This window comes from Balaenoptera acutorostrata, chromosome 10 (assembly GCF_949987535.1).
Source record: "Balaenoptera acutorostrata chromosome 10, mBalAcu1.1, whole genome shotgun sequence".
Lineage (NCBI taxonomy): Eukaryota > Metazoa > Chordata > Mammalia > Artiodactyla > Balaenopteridae > Balaenoptera > Balaenoptera acutorostrata.
This window is the reverse complement of record NC_080073.1, coordinates 25,830,052-25,846,946: the sequence shown is the minus strand read 5'-3', so window position 1 is coordinate 25,846,946 and position 16,895 is coordinate 25,830,052. Positions and strand designations below refer to the sequence as shown.

Below are 16,895 nucleotides of genomic sequence, written 5' to 3'. Positions count from 1 at the left end.
CACCCCAAAAGGGAACCCTGTACCCATTAAGCAGTCACTCCCCATTTCCCCTTCCTCCCAGTCTGTGGCGACCACCGATCTGCTTTCTGTCTCTATGGATTTGCCTGTTCTGGGTATTTCATAGAAATGGAATCATCCAGTATGTGGCCTTTTGTGTCTGGGTTCTTTCATTTAGCATAATGCTTTCAAGGTCTTGCCACCTTGGATCAGTACTTCGTTCCTTTTCATGGCTGAAGAGTCCATTGTATGAATATACCACATTTTGTTTATTCAAATGTTAATGGACATTTGGGTTGTTGCCATCTTTTGGCTATTATGAAGAGTCTTGCTATGCACATTCATATGCAAATTTGAACACCTGATTTCAGTTCTTTCGGGTATATCCTTAGGAGTGGAAATGCTGGGTCATCTGGTATAACCATGTCTTTTGTGAGATGCTTTGTTCTTTCAGAAAGTAGTAGGGCTATGTATGTGGTTGTGTCCTGGTAGCTCCTTATCATTTGCAAACTTAATTCAAAACTTCTAGCTACTTGGAAGCAAATCTCTACATCTAGAGTATGGAATCATTTATAATTTTTCTGGCGCACAAATATGAATAGAAAACAGTGTGAGATGAGCACAGAGGAGCAGATCCCTTCCCACCCGTGCAGGAGGCTGGCTGAGCTCAGTGCCTAGCTCAGCTCTGACTCAGCAGTTCTGGGGGTTTCTCTTCCCCTGGAGGATGCTGGGAACCATCGTGAAAGAATAATGTTTTTGTTTCTTCATTAAAAAAAGCCAAATGAGGCCCTGAATGTTACAAAACAAAACAATGGTTAATCTGTGATGTGCAGATCTATGCAGAAGACATACTTAACTCCCCATAGAAAAAGTAATTCCTTAGAAAATCAGGACTTAGGTGACTCAGAGAAGATCATGATTATTGAGCAGCCGACCTGGACTAAACCTTCCAGTGTCCTCTTTCATTTTCACTAATCCTTAGGGCTTTAATCTGTAGCAATAAGTAACAGTTTAGAGCAGAAAGCCAGGACTGCTAAATACTTTCTGCTTGTTAGGTGTTTTTCCCTTGGTCTTAAATAATGGTTAACTACCATAAAAACTATTTTGCCAGTGGTGGCAAAGGGCGTTGGGAAGCCTTACTTTGAATATAACTTTTAGAAAAATTAAACTAAGTAAATAAGTGACTTGCCCAGTGGTTTGGAATGAGTCAATAGCAGCTTTGAAAATCACTTAGCATGGCTTTTCTCCTGGAGTTTTAAATCCTAACCAGAGCACAGGGGCTGGGTAATCAGAAAGCAAATCCAGCCCATACTATAGGATTTTATCAGCTTTTAGTAATATCACTTCTCCCACCCACCTAGGATTTATGACTCCTTCCTCTGTCCTGGAATATGATCTGGAATGTTCTGAAAAACAGCTGGAGAAGCTCAACTCAGCTTATTTTAATTTCCAAAAGATTTTTCTCCAATTTCATTACAGATTTTAGAAAAAATTATACCAAGTATGGAAGTCACATCACCAGCATCTCTGAAATTCAGCACACCTGTAATTCAGAAAGCAAATATCACAGCCCTGGGTTAACCTGGGTAACTTGCCCATTGTCCCATGGGCTAGGTGTGCCTGTAAATGTGCTAAAACTAACAGGGGAAAATAACTTTTTAAATTTGAGGGTGAGGAAGATCTAAAATAAAATATTTTATTTAGCTAGGTTGGTTGGCCACAGGGTAATGGTCTAAAAAGGGTCACTTAATGCAATGGGTAGAAACTGTCTTTCCTTAAAGACTGCAACCAAGTTGCTTTACATTTTTTTGGTGAGATGCACTAACCATGGAGGGAAGAAAATCGCTCTTCATATTCACCTGCTCAACCTTTAAGGTTGTTGATTTTCTCCATGGATGAAAGAATGTGTTGCGTCCTTACTAGGGCCAGGCTATCATTGTCGGATAGCGTGTGGACAACCAAGTCAAAGAACAAATGGGGAGCCTGACAGCATAGCATTCTGGAAGTGCTACACAGAGGCTTTGGCTAAAAGGAACAGGAAGTGCAAATCAATTCATCTAACATTGCTCTAAATTATAAAAAGAAAAAGCAACCTTCAAACTACCAATGGGACTTGCAAGGGAAAAAAGGCAGAAATAATACTATGGAGACATTTTGTAACTTTAAAGTCATTCACTCATTCAACCAATACAAGCACATCTCAGAGACATTGCGGGTTTGGTTCCAGACCACTGCAATAAAGGGAATATCGCAATAAAGCGAGTCACATGAATTGCTTGGTTTTCCAAGGCATATAAAAGTTATATTTACACTATAATCTACTGACTATGCAATAGCATGTCTAAAAAAATGTACATAATTTAAAAATACTTTCTTGCTAAAAAAGCTAACCATCACCTTAGCCTTCAGCAAGTCCTAGTAGTGACATCAAAGATCACTGATCACGGGTCACCATAACAAATATAATAGAGAAAAACTGAAATATTGCGAGAATTACCAAAATGTGACACAAAGTGAGGAAATGTTGTTAGAAAAAATGGCAGCAACAGACTTGCTCAATGCAGAGTTGCCACAAACCTTCAATTTGTAAAAAAAAAACAAAAAAAAAACAAAAAAAAACCCCCACAGTACCTGCAAAGTGCAATAAAGTGAAGTACAATAAAACGAGGTCTGCCTATTTGCAATGGGCCAAGTTCTGTGCTGAGCATGGGGTTACAGCCCTGACATCTTCCTACTCACCTTCTCTCTCTCTCTTATGACACCCGGGGTGGCTGTTCCTCCCAGCTGGGGGTTCATGCGTCAAGGTAGTCGGCTAACTGGTGACCCCTGGGGTTTAGCACTCAGGGCCGCCTTGTATGGCTGTTGTGAGCAGGTATGAGTTTCATAACAGAGAGTGTAATGGAGGTGGAAGCCATCAGGGTATCTGCAGCTGTGACAGCGAGAAAAGAGGAAGGACCAGGGGTGGGAATTCCCACAACGCTGAAGGCGGTGTGCAGGTAGCGGTGGAAGGGGAGGAGCTGAGGTAACGTGGCACACGGGAGATGGGGGGCACTCTCCGGACGGGCTCAGCATGCGTGGCTGGAGGTGGATGTCACGGGGAGGTGGGGCAGGGAAATGATGACAGCAGTTGGGGGTCCTTAGAGCCTTCGGTTTGAGATGGGGATTTCAGAAGGTGGGCAGAGGCCAGGTCACAGAGGGCCTTGTAAATGTCTTACGCTGCTTAGGAGAAAATCCAAACTCTTGCCCTGGCTTGCAGAACACGTCATAACCTGGGTGCTCCTGCAGGTCCAACCTCAATTCAGCCTTGCTGTCCCTTTGCTGACTCTGCTCCCAACGTGCTGTGCTTTTGTCCACAAACATGCTGGGCTCTGTCCTCCCTCTCCCTTCTACCTAGAATCACCTCCTTCTGCCCTTTATCACCAGCCACCCTAGAGAAGGTGGGACTAGCCTATCATTCTCTGTCTCTACCTCAGCACCTTGTTGTTGCTGTTTTCCGTCACAGCACTTTTCACAATTGGCAATTTCATATAACACATCTGTTTGCTTGTCTTCTGTCTCTTTCACTTGATAATCAATCCCACCATAGCAATTTCACATTTTCTATTGCATCCCTAATGCCTAGTGCCTGGCACTTTGCAGGTACTCGACAAAGATTTGTTGAATAAATTAATGAGGGAATGAGTGATAAAGAGTTAATATCTGGCCCTTGTTCACACATCAAAACCCAATCACTCCCTACTGTAAACTTCATAAAATCTTTGTAACCAACTGACCTGAAGCTCATTACTAATTTTTCTGTGCTAAGAAGATGAACTTGGGAATCATTCTACAGCTGATCTCAATAAAAGTTTTTAGACTCCAAATATGTACTAGAGTGGTCCAAGTCCCTGCACTGGGTCAAAGAGCCATGGGGTGGGCAGTTCTACAAAGGCCAGAAAGATCCAAGCACAGCTTGTCCATGGCAATGTGACAATAAAGTAAAACAGCTGTTCTTACAGGGAAAACAGTTTGTTTGTTCTAAAAGACATTGTAGAGTGCTGTGATTCTAAATAGTTAAAGAAGAAAGGCCATCAATTAGCAGGCTTTGTTCTATAATGCCTTTCTTTTTCCTTCCCTCCCTCCCTCCCTCTCTCCTTCCTTCCTTCCCTCTCTCCACCCATTATTTTGTCCCTCCATTCATTCATAAATTCATTCATTCACCAAGCGTCTTCAATGCTGTAGGTACTGTGCTAAATGCTGGGGGAAACTCTGGTGAACAAGCTTTCTGACCTCCAACAGCTGATAACCTAGACAAGAAAAACAGGCAACAACAATTCAGAGTGCTAGCTGCTGAAGCAGAATATTTTCAGGGTGATAGAGCTGAGAGAAGGGACATCTGACTCAGTCACTTGAGGGGAGGTGTGATTTTTCAAGGGCTTCTGAAAGGATGTGACATCTTGATTCAGGCCTGAAGGATGAGCAAGAGTCACTGATGTGAGGGAAGGTGCAGGGCAGCCACTTTGTGACACAGAGGTACTAGGGAGGAAAGAGAGTATTCTGGGTAAAGGTAAAAAAAGAATATTTGCAAGAACTGGGAGATTTACTCCTTAAAACAAAGAGATGCATAACCCACATACTCACAATTCAAGTTGGATCAAAAGACCTCTGCAGCTATAAGTAAATTCATAGTCAGATTATAATACTAACAATAAGTTTTTTATGATAGTAATTTTCAAAAGAATTAAAAGGTCATGTATTTTTTTAAACTCAGTCTCATGAGCATAATAATTCTAAATGAGTAAAACTGAGCAGTGAAAAGCTAAATAACTAGCCCAAAGTTGGTGGGTGATCTTAAAAGCCCAACATTGTGATATGTGGATAAGCTGAAGTGCTGGTCATCATCTGAATCCTCCATCAGGAGTCCACTGTACCAAAGAGAACTACCATTTGTGGAAGGCCTAAGATATACTAGGCACTGCACTGAATCCCTCACTTAATCTCACTTAATCCTCACTATGACATTCAGCAAAGTCTGCCATACAATTCCCATTTTTCAGATGAGCTAACTGGAGCCCAGAGATTTGAGGTCAATTTCCCAGAGTCACACACTGAATGGTCTTTTGTTTACAACACGCTGCTTTTAGGGCATAAACAAATGGGACATGAATGTCTGGAAAGAGCATTTTCCTGTTCTCTAATAATTTTTCTCTGCGTCTGAAAGTCCAGGCTCTATCTTATGATATCATGAATGAACACTGATGTTCCTTCCCCTGCACAGTCAACAGGCCCCTCAATGAACAAAAAAGGTCCACTGAAGTACTCCATCAAGACTCCCCACCAACCTCATGGCTTAAGGTCTGATCGTCAACCAACTAGACCAAGAATTTCATCTTCAGAAGGGGGTGGGGGTCGTCACCAGTACAGAGAATTATACTTTGATGCCAACTCTGCTGAAACAGTCTGGCCAAGCCAATAAAAATAGAAGCATGCACCTTAGGTGCATGTCGACATGGGAAGCAGTGGAATATAAAGATTCAGAGCATGTGTTCCAGAGGTCAGGCTGCTGGGCTTCAAATCCCAGCCTTATTACCTAGTGATTCCATGAACCTGAGTGAATTAACCTAGCTAAGCCTCAAGCTGCCTCATCTTTAAGTGAGGATAAAAATTTAATTACGACATCAGAGAGTTATGGAAAGGTTAAATGAGGTCCTCCATATAAAAATATTCAACATAGTGCTTGGTCCATAGCTTAATAAACAGTGAGATGTATTATTTTTATTATCATAGTATCAGGGCCACTGCACTGTACAACTCTAGAGGATGCCCCTCACATTGTAGCCTACGGGAATGGTACCCCTGGGGTTGTGCAGTGTACAACCTGTGTGACTGTGTATAACATCCCTGATGATCATGCTACTGTGGGTTATGTGGAACTCGTGCTTCTCTAGGTGGACACTTGGATTATTTCTCATGAAGAGGAGGGTGCAATGTGCTATGTGCCTGGTGTGAAATACATCTTGCCAACAAACAGGTGGGTTTGTAATAGTGTCCAAGGGGGAAGCAAAAGGGAAAAATGCACACTCAAAAAGCAAGCAACAGGGCTTCCCTGGTGGCGCAGTGGTTGAGAATCTGCCTGCTAATGCAGGAGACACGGGTTCGAGCCCTGGTCTGGGAGGATCCCACATGCCGCGGAGCGGCTGGGCCCGTGAGCCACGGCTGCTGAGCCTGCGCTTCTGGAGCCTGTGCCCCGCGACGGGAGGGGCCGCGATAGTGAAAGGCCCGCGCACCGCGATGAAGAGCGGTCCCCGCACCGCGATGAAGAGTGGCCCCCACTTGCCGCAACTGGAGAAAGCCCTCGCACGAACCAAAGACCCAGCACAGCCAAAAATAAATAAATAAATAAATAAATAAAAATTAAAAAAAAAAAAAAAAAAAAAAAAAGCAAGCAACAGCTCTGAGTTAGCTGTAAAGAATGGCTAAGAAGAAGAAAACCTCCCATAATGGGGTGGGGTGGGAGTCTCCAGCATCCGATTCACTGGGCTCTGACACAGCCCTGGCATCTCACTGATGTCAGCTCAAGGTGTCACTAGATGAGGGGAAGAAAGTCAAGACATGTGCATGCACAAAGCACGTATCAGGTGAAATGGTAGCAGAGTGAGTGGGTACAGAGGAGGTGAGAACCAGAATGGAGGTGAAGGCTGATTAAGGGGAGCCTGAAGGGTGCTGTACTATCAAGTGACTACCCAATGTACTGTTTAACAAGGACGCTTTTGATCATGGCAGTAGGGGCAATTAGTAATTACACCAGGCCTACCCCATGCATAAACCAGGACTGCTGTAGGCAAGTAGGACCAGGGGCAAATATGAAGATGGTTGCCCAGCTGCTAGCAACATTCCCTCGAAGCCTTGTGGATGTGGGGATGTTTGGAGAGGACTACCAGCATGCTTTGCAAATGAGGAACAACTGGTTCTAATGGGGCCTCTCCCTCCCCCGTCCAGCTGCCTTGCACCTCCCTTTGGTCAATTCAGTGTCATGTGAGGGCCTCCCACAGTCCTCCAACCTCCCTCACCACCCAGGTCCACTGGCCTCAAACTCTCCACTTAGGGTTCAGGCAGATGAGAAAGCATGTTGGCAGGAGGGCAACTATCGGATCCACTTTTCTTGCTGCTCGTCTCTGGTCAGCTTCTAAATTTAGCCACAGGTCAGGCTATCTTAGTAGGTCTTCTGCTCTTATACGGAGCTTGAGAGCAATATTTGAGGAAGGATTTAGAAAGATCGATCTGCATGGCACAGACAAAGATGTAAATTTCTAGGCACATTTCAGATGATCAGAGAAGAGGATTTCCTCAGTGCATATTTGGCAAGGTTTCTAGTCTTTGGGATTCAGAAGGAATTGTCAATGGAGGTTGCATTTTCCCAACTGGCACTAGCATTTTTAAAAGTTGGCTAAAGCATGAGCTGTCAGCTGAGATTCATTTCTGAACACTCTCTTACTTTGTGCTCCTTGGAGCAGTCACACAGGGTTGAGTTTGGCAGGACATGAAGATAGAGAGGGAAAGGGACGGAGCAGGCAGTGGTAGGTCTGAAGCAAGAATTACAAAGAGAATCAAGTGGTAACACACAGGCAGAGAGGGATGAAGACACCTCTTCTTCCTCCTCTATCTGACTCTGTCAATCCCCAAACCACTCGATTATTTCTAATTTTCTCAGAACAACTTTGCACACTTATCATTATTCCCACTTTACAAAAGGCAAACTCACAGTTCAGAAAATAAAGCATCCTTGTTCTAAGTCACACAGCTGAAATGTGGCAGTGCTGGTATATGAACCACGTCTGTAAAACTTTACAGCCTCTGGGGGTTCCCAATAACTTGTGTGGCTCAAGTACAATTAATTTGAAATGTAACTGCTTTAGCTATTCCTCCCTGCCACAGTCTGGTGGAAGTAAAAACAAAAAACCCCCCCCAAACTAGAAGGAAAATGAGCACAAAAAAAAAATTGAGTAGACAGAGAGGGAGAGAGTCCTAAAGAAAAGAGATAACTGAAAACAATGGAACTAATCCATCAGGAGGGTGAAGGAGAGGGAAGAACAGAGCTGGAAGGCTGAATACCCACAAGGGTTAAGAATGCAGTTGTAAGAAAACAAACCCCATTTAAAATTGCATCAAAAAGAATAAAATACCTAGGAATAAATTTAACCAAGGAGGTGAAAGATCTGTACATCGAAAACTACCAGACACTGATAAAAGAAACTGAAGAAGACCGAAATAAATGGAAAGATCTTCTGTGCCCATAGACTGGAAGAATTAATATTGTTAAAAGGTCCATACTGAGGCTCCGGCTTCGGAGGTCAGATCCCAGGGAGAGGACTGGGGTTGGCTGTGTGAACACAGCCTGAAGGGGGCTAGTGCACCACAGCTAGCCGGGAGAGAGTCCGGGAAAAAGCCTGGACCTGCCTAAGAGACAAGAGACCATTGTTTCGGGGTGCCTGAGCAGGGGGGATTCAGAGCACCACCTAAATGAGCTCCAGAGACGGGCGCGAGCCGCGGCTATCAGCGCAGACACCAGAGACGGGCATGAGATGCTAAGGCTGCTGCTGCCGCCACCAAGAAGCCTGTGTGCGAGCACAGGTCACTCTCCACACCTCCCCTCCCGGTGCCTGTGCAGCCCGCCACTGCCAGGGTCCCGTGATCCGGGGACAACTTCCCCGGGAGTAACACACGGCACTCCTCAGGCTGGTGAAACGTCACGCCGGCCTCTGCCGCCGCAGGCTCGCCCCGCATCCGTACCCCTCCCTCCCCCCGGCCTGAGTGAGCCAGAGCCCCCCAAGCAGCTGCTCCTTTAACCCCATCCTGTCTGAGCAGAGAACAGATGCCCTCAGGCGACCTACACGCAGAGGCGGGGCCAAATCCAAAGCTGACCCCCAGGAGCTGTGCGAACAAAGAAGAGAAAGGGAAATCTCTCCCAGCAGCCTCAGGAGCAGCGGATTAAATCTCCACAATCAACTTGATGTACCTGCATCTCTGGAATACCTGAACAGACAACGAATCATCCCAAAATTGAGGCAGTGGATTTTGGGAGCAACTGTAGACTTGGGGTTTGCTTTCTGCATCTAATTTGTTTCTGGTTTTATGTTTATCTTGGTTTAGTATTTAGAGCTTGTTATCATTGGTAGATTTGTTTACTGATTTGGTTGTTCTCTTCCTTTATATATATATATATATATATATATATATATATATATATATATATATATATATGTTTTTTCCTTTTTCTCTTTTTGTGAGTGTGTATGTGTATGCTTCTTTGTGTGATTTTGTCTGTATAGCTTTGCTTTTACCATTTGGCCTAGGTTTCTCTCTGGTTTTGGTTTTTTTTTTGTATACTTTTTAGCGCTTGTTATCATTGGTGGATTTGTTTTTTGGTTTGGTTGCCCTTTCCTTCCTTCCTTTCTTTCTTTCTTTCTTTTCTTTCTTTCCTTTCTTTCTTTTTCCTCCTTTTTATTACTTTAAAATTTTTTTATTTTAAATATTTTTTATTTTAATAACTTTAATTAATTAATTAATTTACTTCTCCCTTCTCTTCTGAGCCATGTGGCTGACAGAGTCTTCATGCTCTGGCCAGGTGTCAGGCCTGGGCCTCTGAGGTGGGAGAGCCAAGTTCAGGACATTGCTCCACTAGAGACCTCCTGGCTCCACGTAATATCAAACGGCGAAAGCTCTCCCAGAGATCTCCATCTCAGTGCTAAGACCCAGCTCCACTCAACAACCAGCAAGCTACAGTGATGGACACCCTATGCCAAACAACTAGCAACACAGGAACACAACCCAACCCATTAGCAGAGAGGCTGCCTAAAATAATAATAAGGTCACAGACACCCCAAAACACACCACCAGACGTGGACCTGCCCACCAGAAAGACAAGATCCAGCCTCATCCACCAGAACACAGGCACCAGTCCCCTCCCCTAGGAAGCCTACACAACCCACTGAACCAACCTTAGCCACTGGGGGCAGACACCAAAACAACGGGAACTACGAACCTGCAACCTGCAAGAAGGAGACCCCAAACACAGTAAGTTAAGCAAAATGAGAAGACAGAGAAACACACAGCAGATGAAGGACCAAGGTAAAAACCCACCAGACCAAACAAATGAAGAGGAAATAGGTAGTCTACCTGAAAAAGAATTCAGAGTAATGATAGTAAAGACGATCCAAAATCTTGGAAATAGAATGGAGAAAATACAAGAAACGTTTAACAATGACCTAGAAGAACTAAAGAGCAAACAAACAATGATGAACAACACAATAAATGAAATTAAAAATTCTCTAGAAGGAATCAATAGCAGAATAACTGAGGCAGGTAAGTGACCTGGAAGATAAAATAGTGGAAATAACTACCGCAGAGCAGAATAAAGAAAAAAGAACGAAAAGAATTGAGGACAGTCTCAGAGACCTCTGGGACAACATTAAACACACCAACATTCGAATTATAGGGGTCCCAGAAGAAGAAGAGAAAAAGAAAGGGACTGAGAAAATATTTGAAGAGATTATAGTTGAAAACTTCCCTAATATGGGAAAGGAAATAGTCAATCAAGTCCAGGAAGCACAGAGAGTCCCATACAGGATAAATCCAAGGAGTAACACGCTGAGACACATATTAATCAAACTATCAAAAATTAAATGCAAAGAAAAACTATTAAAAGCAACTTGGGAAAAACAACAAGTAACATACAAGGGAATCCCCATAAGATTAACAGTTGATCTTTCAGCAGAAACTCTGTAAGCCAGAAGGGAGTGGCAGGAGATATTTAAAGAGATGAAAGGGAAAAACCTACAATCAAGATTACTCTACGCAGCAAGGATCTCATTCAGATTCAACGGAGAAATTAAAACCTTTACGGACAAGCAAAAGCTAAGAGAATTCAGCACCACCAAACCAGCTTTACAACAAATGCTAAAAGAACTTTTCTAGACAGGAAGCACAAGAGAAGGAAAAGAATAACAAACTCAAAACAATTAAGAAAATGGTAATAGGAACATACATATCGATAACTACCTTAAATGAAAATGGATTAAACGCTCCCACTAAAAGACAAAGACTGGCTAAATGGATACAAAAACAAGACCCGTATATACGCTGTCAACAAGAGACCCACTTCAGACCTAGGGACACATATAGACTGAAAGTGAGGGGATGGAAAAAGATATTCCATGCAAATGGAAATCACAAGAAAGCTGGAGTAGCAATTCTCATATCAGACAAAATAGACTTTAAAATAAAGACTATTAGAAGAGCCAAAGAAGGACACTATATAATGATCAAGGGATTGATCCAAGAAGAAGATATAACAATTGTAAATATTTACGGACCCAACATAGGAGCACCTCAATACATAAGGCAAAGGCTAATAGCCATAAGGGGAAATCGACAGTAACACAATCACAGGAGGGACATTAACACCCCACTTTCACCAATGGACAGATCATCCAAAATGAAAATAAATAAGGAAACACAAGCTTGAAATGATACATAAAACATGATGCACTTAATTGATATTTATAGGACATTCCATCCAAAAACAACAGAATACACTTTCTTCTCAAGTGCTAAAGGAAAATTCTCCAGGATAGATCATATCTTAAGAAAACTGAAATTGTATCAAGTATCTTTTCCGACCACAACGCTATGAGACTAGATATCAATTACAGGAAAAAATCTGTAAAAAAAAAAAAAACATGGAGGCTCAACAATACACTACTTAATAACCAAGAGATCACTGAAAAAATCAAAGAGGAAATCAAAAAATACCTAGAAACAAATGACAATGAGAACATGACGACCTAAAACCTATGGGATGCAGCAAAAGCAGTTCTAAGAGGGAAGTTTATAGCAACACAATCCTACCTCAGGAAACAAGAAACATCTCAAATAAATAACCTAACCTTACACCTAAAAAGCAATTAGAGAAAGAAGAACAAAAACACCCCAAAGTTAGCAGAAAGAAAGAAATCATAAATATCAGATCAGAAATAAATGAAAAATAAATGAAGGAAACAATAGCAAATATCAATAAAACTAACAGCTGGTTCTTTGAGAAGATAAACAAAATTGATAAACCATTAGCCAGACTCACCAAGAAAAAACGGGAGAAGACTCAAATCAACAGAATTAGAAATGAAAAAGGAGAAGTAACAACTAACACTGCAGAAATACAAAGGATCATGAGAGATTACTACAAGCAACTCTATGCCAACAAAATGCACAACCTGGAAGAAATGGACAAATTCTTAGAAAAGCACAACCTTCCGAGACTGAACCAGGAAGAAATAGAAAATATAAACAGACCAAACAGAAGCACTGAAATTGAGACTGTGATTAAAAATCTTCCAACAAACAAAAGCCCAGGACCAGATGGCTTCACAGGCAAATTCTATCAAACATTTAGAGAAGAGCTAATACCTATCCTTCTCAAACTCTTCCAAAATATAGCAGAGGAAGGAACACTCCCAAACTCATTCTACGAGGCCACCATCACCCTGATTCCAAAACCAGACAAAGATGTCACAGAGAAAGAAAACTACAGGCCAATATCACTGATGAACACAGATGCAAAAATCCTCAACAAAATTCTAGCAAACAGAATCCAACAGTACATTAAAAGGATCATACACCATGATCAAGTGGGGTTTACCCCAGGAATGCAAGGCTTCTTCAGTATACGCAAATCAAGCAATGTGATAAACCATATTAACAAACTGAAGGAGAAAAACCATATGATCATCTCAATAGATGCAGAAAAAGCTTTCGACAAAATTCAACACCCATTTATGATAAAAACCCTCCAGAAAGTAGGCACAGAGGGAACTTACCTCAACATAATAAAGGCCATATATGACAAACCCACAGCCAACATTGCTCTCAATGGTGAAAAACTGAAACCATTTCCTCTAAGATCAGGAGCAAGACAAGGTTGTCCACTGTCACCACTATTATTCATCATAGTTTTGGAAGTCCTAGCCATGGCAATCAGAGAAGAAAAAGAAATAAAAGGAATCCAAATCGGAAAAGAAGAAGTAAAGCTGTCAATGTTTGCAGATGACATGATACTATACAAAGAGAATCCTGAAGATGCTACCAGAAAACTACTAGAGCTAATCAATGAATTTGGTAAAGTAGCAGGATATAAAATTAATGCACAGAAATCTCTTGCATTCCTATATACTAATGATGAAAGATCTGAAAGAGAAATTAAGGAAACTCTCCCATTTACCACTGCACCAAAAAGAATAAAATACCTAGGAATAAACCTACCTAAGGAGACAAAAGACCTGTATGCAGAAAACTACAAGACACTGATGAAAGAAATTAAAGATGATACAAACAGATGGAGAGATATACGATGTTTTGGGATTGGAAGAATCAACATTGTGAAAATGACTATACTTCCCAAAGCAATCTACAGATTCAATGTAATCCCTATCAAACTACCAATGGCACTTTTCACAGAACTAGAACCAAAAATATCACAATTTGTATCGAAACACAAAAGACCTCGAATAGCCAAAGCAATCTTGAGAAAGAAAAATGGAGCTGGAGCAATCAGGCTCCCTGACTTCAGACTATACTACAAAGCTACAGTCATCAAGACAGTATGTAGTGGCACAAAAACAGAAATACAGATCAATGGAACAGGATAGAAAGCCCAGAGATAAACCCACACACATATGGTCACCTTATTTTTGATAAAGGAGGCAAGGATATACAATGGAGAAAAGAGAGCCTCTTCAATGTGGTGCTGGGAGAAGTGGACAGCTACATGTGAAAGAATGAAATTAGAACACTCCCTAACACCATACACAAAAATAAACTCAAAATGGATTAAAGACCTAAATGTAAGGCCAGACACTATAAAACTCTTAGAGGAAAACATAGGCAGAACACTCTATGACATAAATCACAGCAAGGTTCTTTTTGACCCACCTCCTAGAGAAATGGAAATGAAAACAAAAATAAACAAATGGGACCTAATGAAACTTAAATGCTTTTGCACTGCAAAGGAAACCATAAACAAGACAATAAGACACCTCTCAGAATGGGAGAAAATATTTGCAAATGAAGCAACTGACAAAGGATTAATCTCCAAAATTTACAAGCAGCTCATGCAGTTCAATATCAAAAAAACAAACAACCAATCCAAAAATGTGCAGAGACCTAAATAGACATTTCTCCAAAGAAGGTATATGGATTGCCAACAAATACATGAGAGAATGCTCAACATCACTAATCATTAGAGAAATGCAAATCAAAACCAGAATGAGGTATCATCTCACACCAGTCAGAATGGCCATCATCAAAAAATCTACAAACAATAAATGCTGTGCTGGAGAAGGTGTGGAGAAAAGGGAACCCTCTTGCACTGTTGGTGGGAATGTAAATTGATACAGCCACTATGGAGTACAGTATGGAGCTTCCTTAAAAAACTAAAAATAGAACTACCATACGACCCAGCAATCCCACTACTGGGCATATACCCTGAGAAAACCATAATTCAAAAAGAGTCATGTACCACAATGTCCATTGCAGCTCTATTTACAATAGCCAGGACAAGGAAGCAACCTAAGTGTCCATCGACAGATGAATGGATAAAGAAGATGTGGCACATATATACAATGGAATATTACTCCGCCATAAAAAGAAACGAAACTGAGTTATTTGTAGTGAGGTGGATGGACCTAGAGTCTGTCATACAGAGTGAAGTAAGTCAGGAAGAGAAAAACAAATACCATATGCTAACACATATATATGGAATCTACAAAAAAAAATGGTTATGAAGAACCTAGGGGCAAGACGGGAATAAAGATGCAGATGTAGAGAATGGATCTGAGGATATGGGAAGGGGGAAGGGTAAGCTGGGACGAAGTGAGAGAGTGGCATGGACAGATATACACTACCAAATGTGAAATAGATAGCTAGTAGGAAGCAGCCGCATAGCACAGGGAGATGAGCTCGGTGCTTTGTGACCACCTAGAGGGGTGGGAATAGGGAGGGTAGGAGGGAGAGGCAAGAGGGAGGGGATATGGGGATATATGTATATGTATAGCTGATTCACTTTGTTATAAAGCAGAAACTAACACACCATTGTAAGGCAATTATACTCCAATAAAGATGTTAAAAAAAAAAGAAAAAAAAATTGCATTCTCTTTCATATATAGCTTTAACCTATTTAATTAGAGTCCTAATTTACTTTTTTTAAGGGGGGGAAACACACACACACACACACACACACACACACACACAAAAGGTCCATACTACCCAAAGTACCACATGCAAAAGAATGAAACTGGACCCCAATCCTACACCATACCCCAAATTAACTCAAAATGGATTAAAGACTTGAACGTAAGACCTGACCATAAAAGTCCTATACGTAGGGGCAAGCTCCTCGACATCAGTCTTGGCAATGATTTTTTGGATCTGACACCAAAACCAAAGGCAGCAAAAGCAAAAATAAACAAGTCGGACTACATCAAACTAAAAATGGGCAAAGGACCTGAATAGCCATTTCTCAAAAAAAAAACCCATACAAATGGCCAACAGATATATGAAAAGGTGCTCAACATCACTAATCATCAGGGGAATGTAAATCAAAACCACAGTGAGATATCACCTCACACCTGCTGGAATGACTATTACCAAAAAGACAAGAAATAACAAACGTTAGCAAGGATGTGAAGAAAAGGGAACTCTTATGTACTGTTGGTGGGGATATAAGTTGGTGCAGCCACTCTGGAAAACACTCTGGAGACTCCTCCAAAAACTTAAAAATAGAACTACCATACGATCTATCAATTCCACTTCTGGGTATTTACCTGAAGGAAATAAAATCACTAACTCGAAAAGATATACTCACCCCCATGTTCACGCAGCATTATTTACAATAGCCAGATATGGAAACATCCTAAGTGTCCAATGATGGATGAATGGATAAAGAAAATGTGATAGAAAGAAAAAATATATATGAATATAATTCAGCCATAAAAAGAAGGAAATCCTGCCATCTGTGGCAACACGGATGAACCCTGAGGGCATTATGCTAAGTGACATAAATAGACAAATACTGTACGGTCTCATTTATATGTGGAATCATCTGAAAACAAAACAAAACAAACTTAGAACAGATTGCTGGCTGCCAGAGGTGGGGGGCGGGGAGGGCACAGAGTAGGTGAACAGGTAAAGGTGGTCAAAAGGTACAAACTTCCAGTAGTAAGAGACATAAATCCTAGGGATATAATGTACAACATGGTGACTACAGTTAACAATATTGTACATTAAACTTGGAAGTTGCGAAGAGAGTAGATCTTAAAAGTTCTCAGCACAAGAAAAAAAAATCGTTAACTCTGTGAGGTGATCAAAGGTAACTGTGACATAGTTGTTAATACTAGGTACACTTACTGTAGTAATCATTTTGTAATATATACATATATCAAATCACCAGGTTTTCACTTAAAGTTAATACAACATTATATGTCAATTATATCTCAATAAAAACAGGGGGAAAAGTGGCAATGCCATTAGCATTTGCAGAAAAAAAAGGAAAAAGAAAGCAGCTGCAGTATCTCATAACGGTTTAAGAGAATTAACTTAGCATCAAGCCTTGCTTCTTCCACTTGCTAGGTGTATAACATTTGGACAAATGACATTGGCCCTCCAAACCTCAGTTTCCTTGACTGCAAAATGGGATAATAATAATACCCACTTTGTCTTTTTAAACCACTTAGTGGTTAAAAAGATTAAGTGAGGTGATGAACGTAAAGCACTTAGCACAGTGCCAGGCACTGTCTCGCCTGTCCTGAAAACCGTTCCCAGTGGGAAATTCCTGTCTTACTATGCCTATCTCTGAACCGTTTACAGCTTGT

At 41.3% G+C, this 16,895-nt stretch overlaps 1 protein-coding gene across 1 annotated transcript in view; it reads right to left on the bottom strand.

Annotated features, from left to right (window-relative positions):
* The window catches only part of ADAMTS9 (ADAM metallopeptidase with thrombospondin type 1 motif 9), a 170,017-nt gene that overhangs the window by 29,841 nt on the left and 123,281 nt on the right, over window positions 1-16,895 (bottom strand). The window lies entirely within an intron of this gene.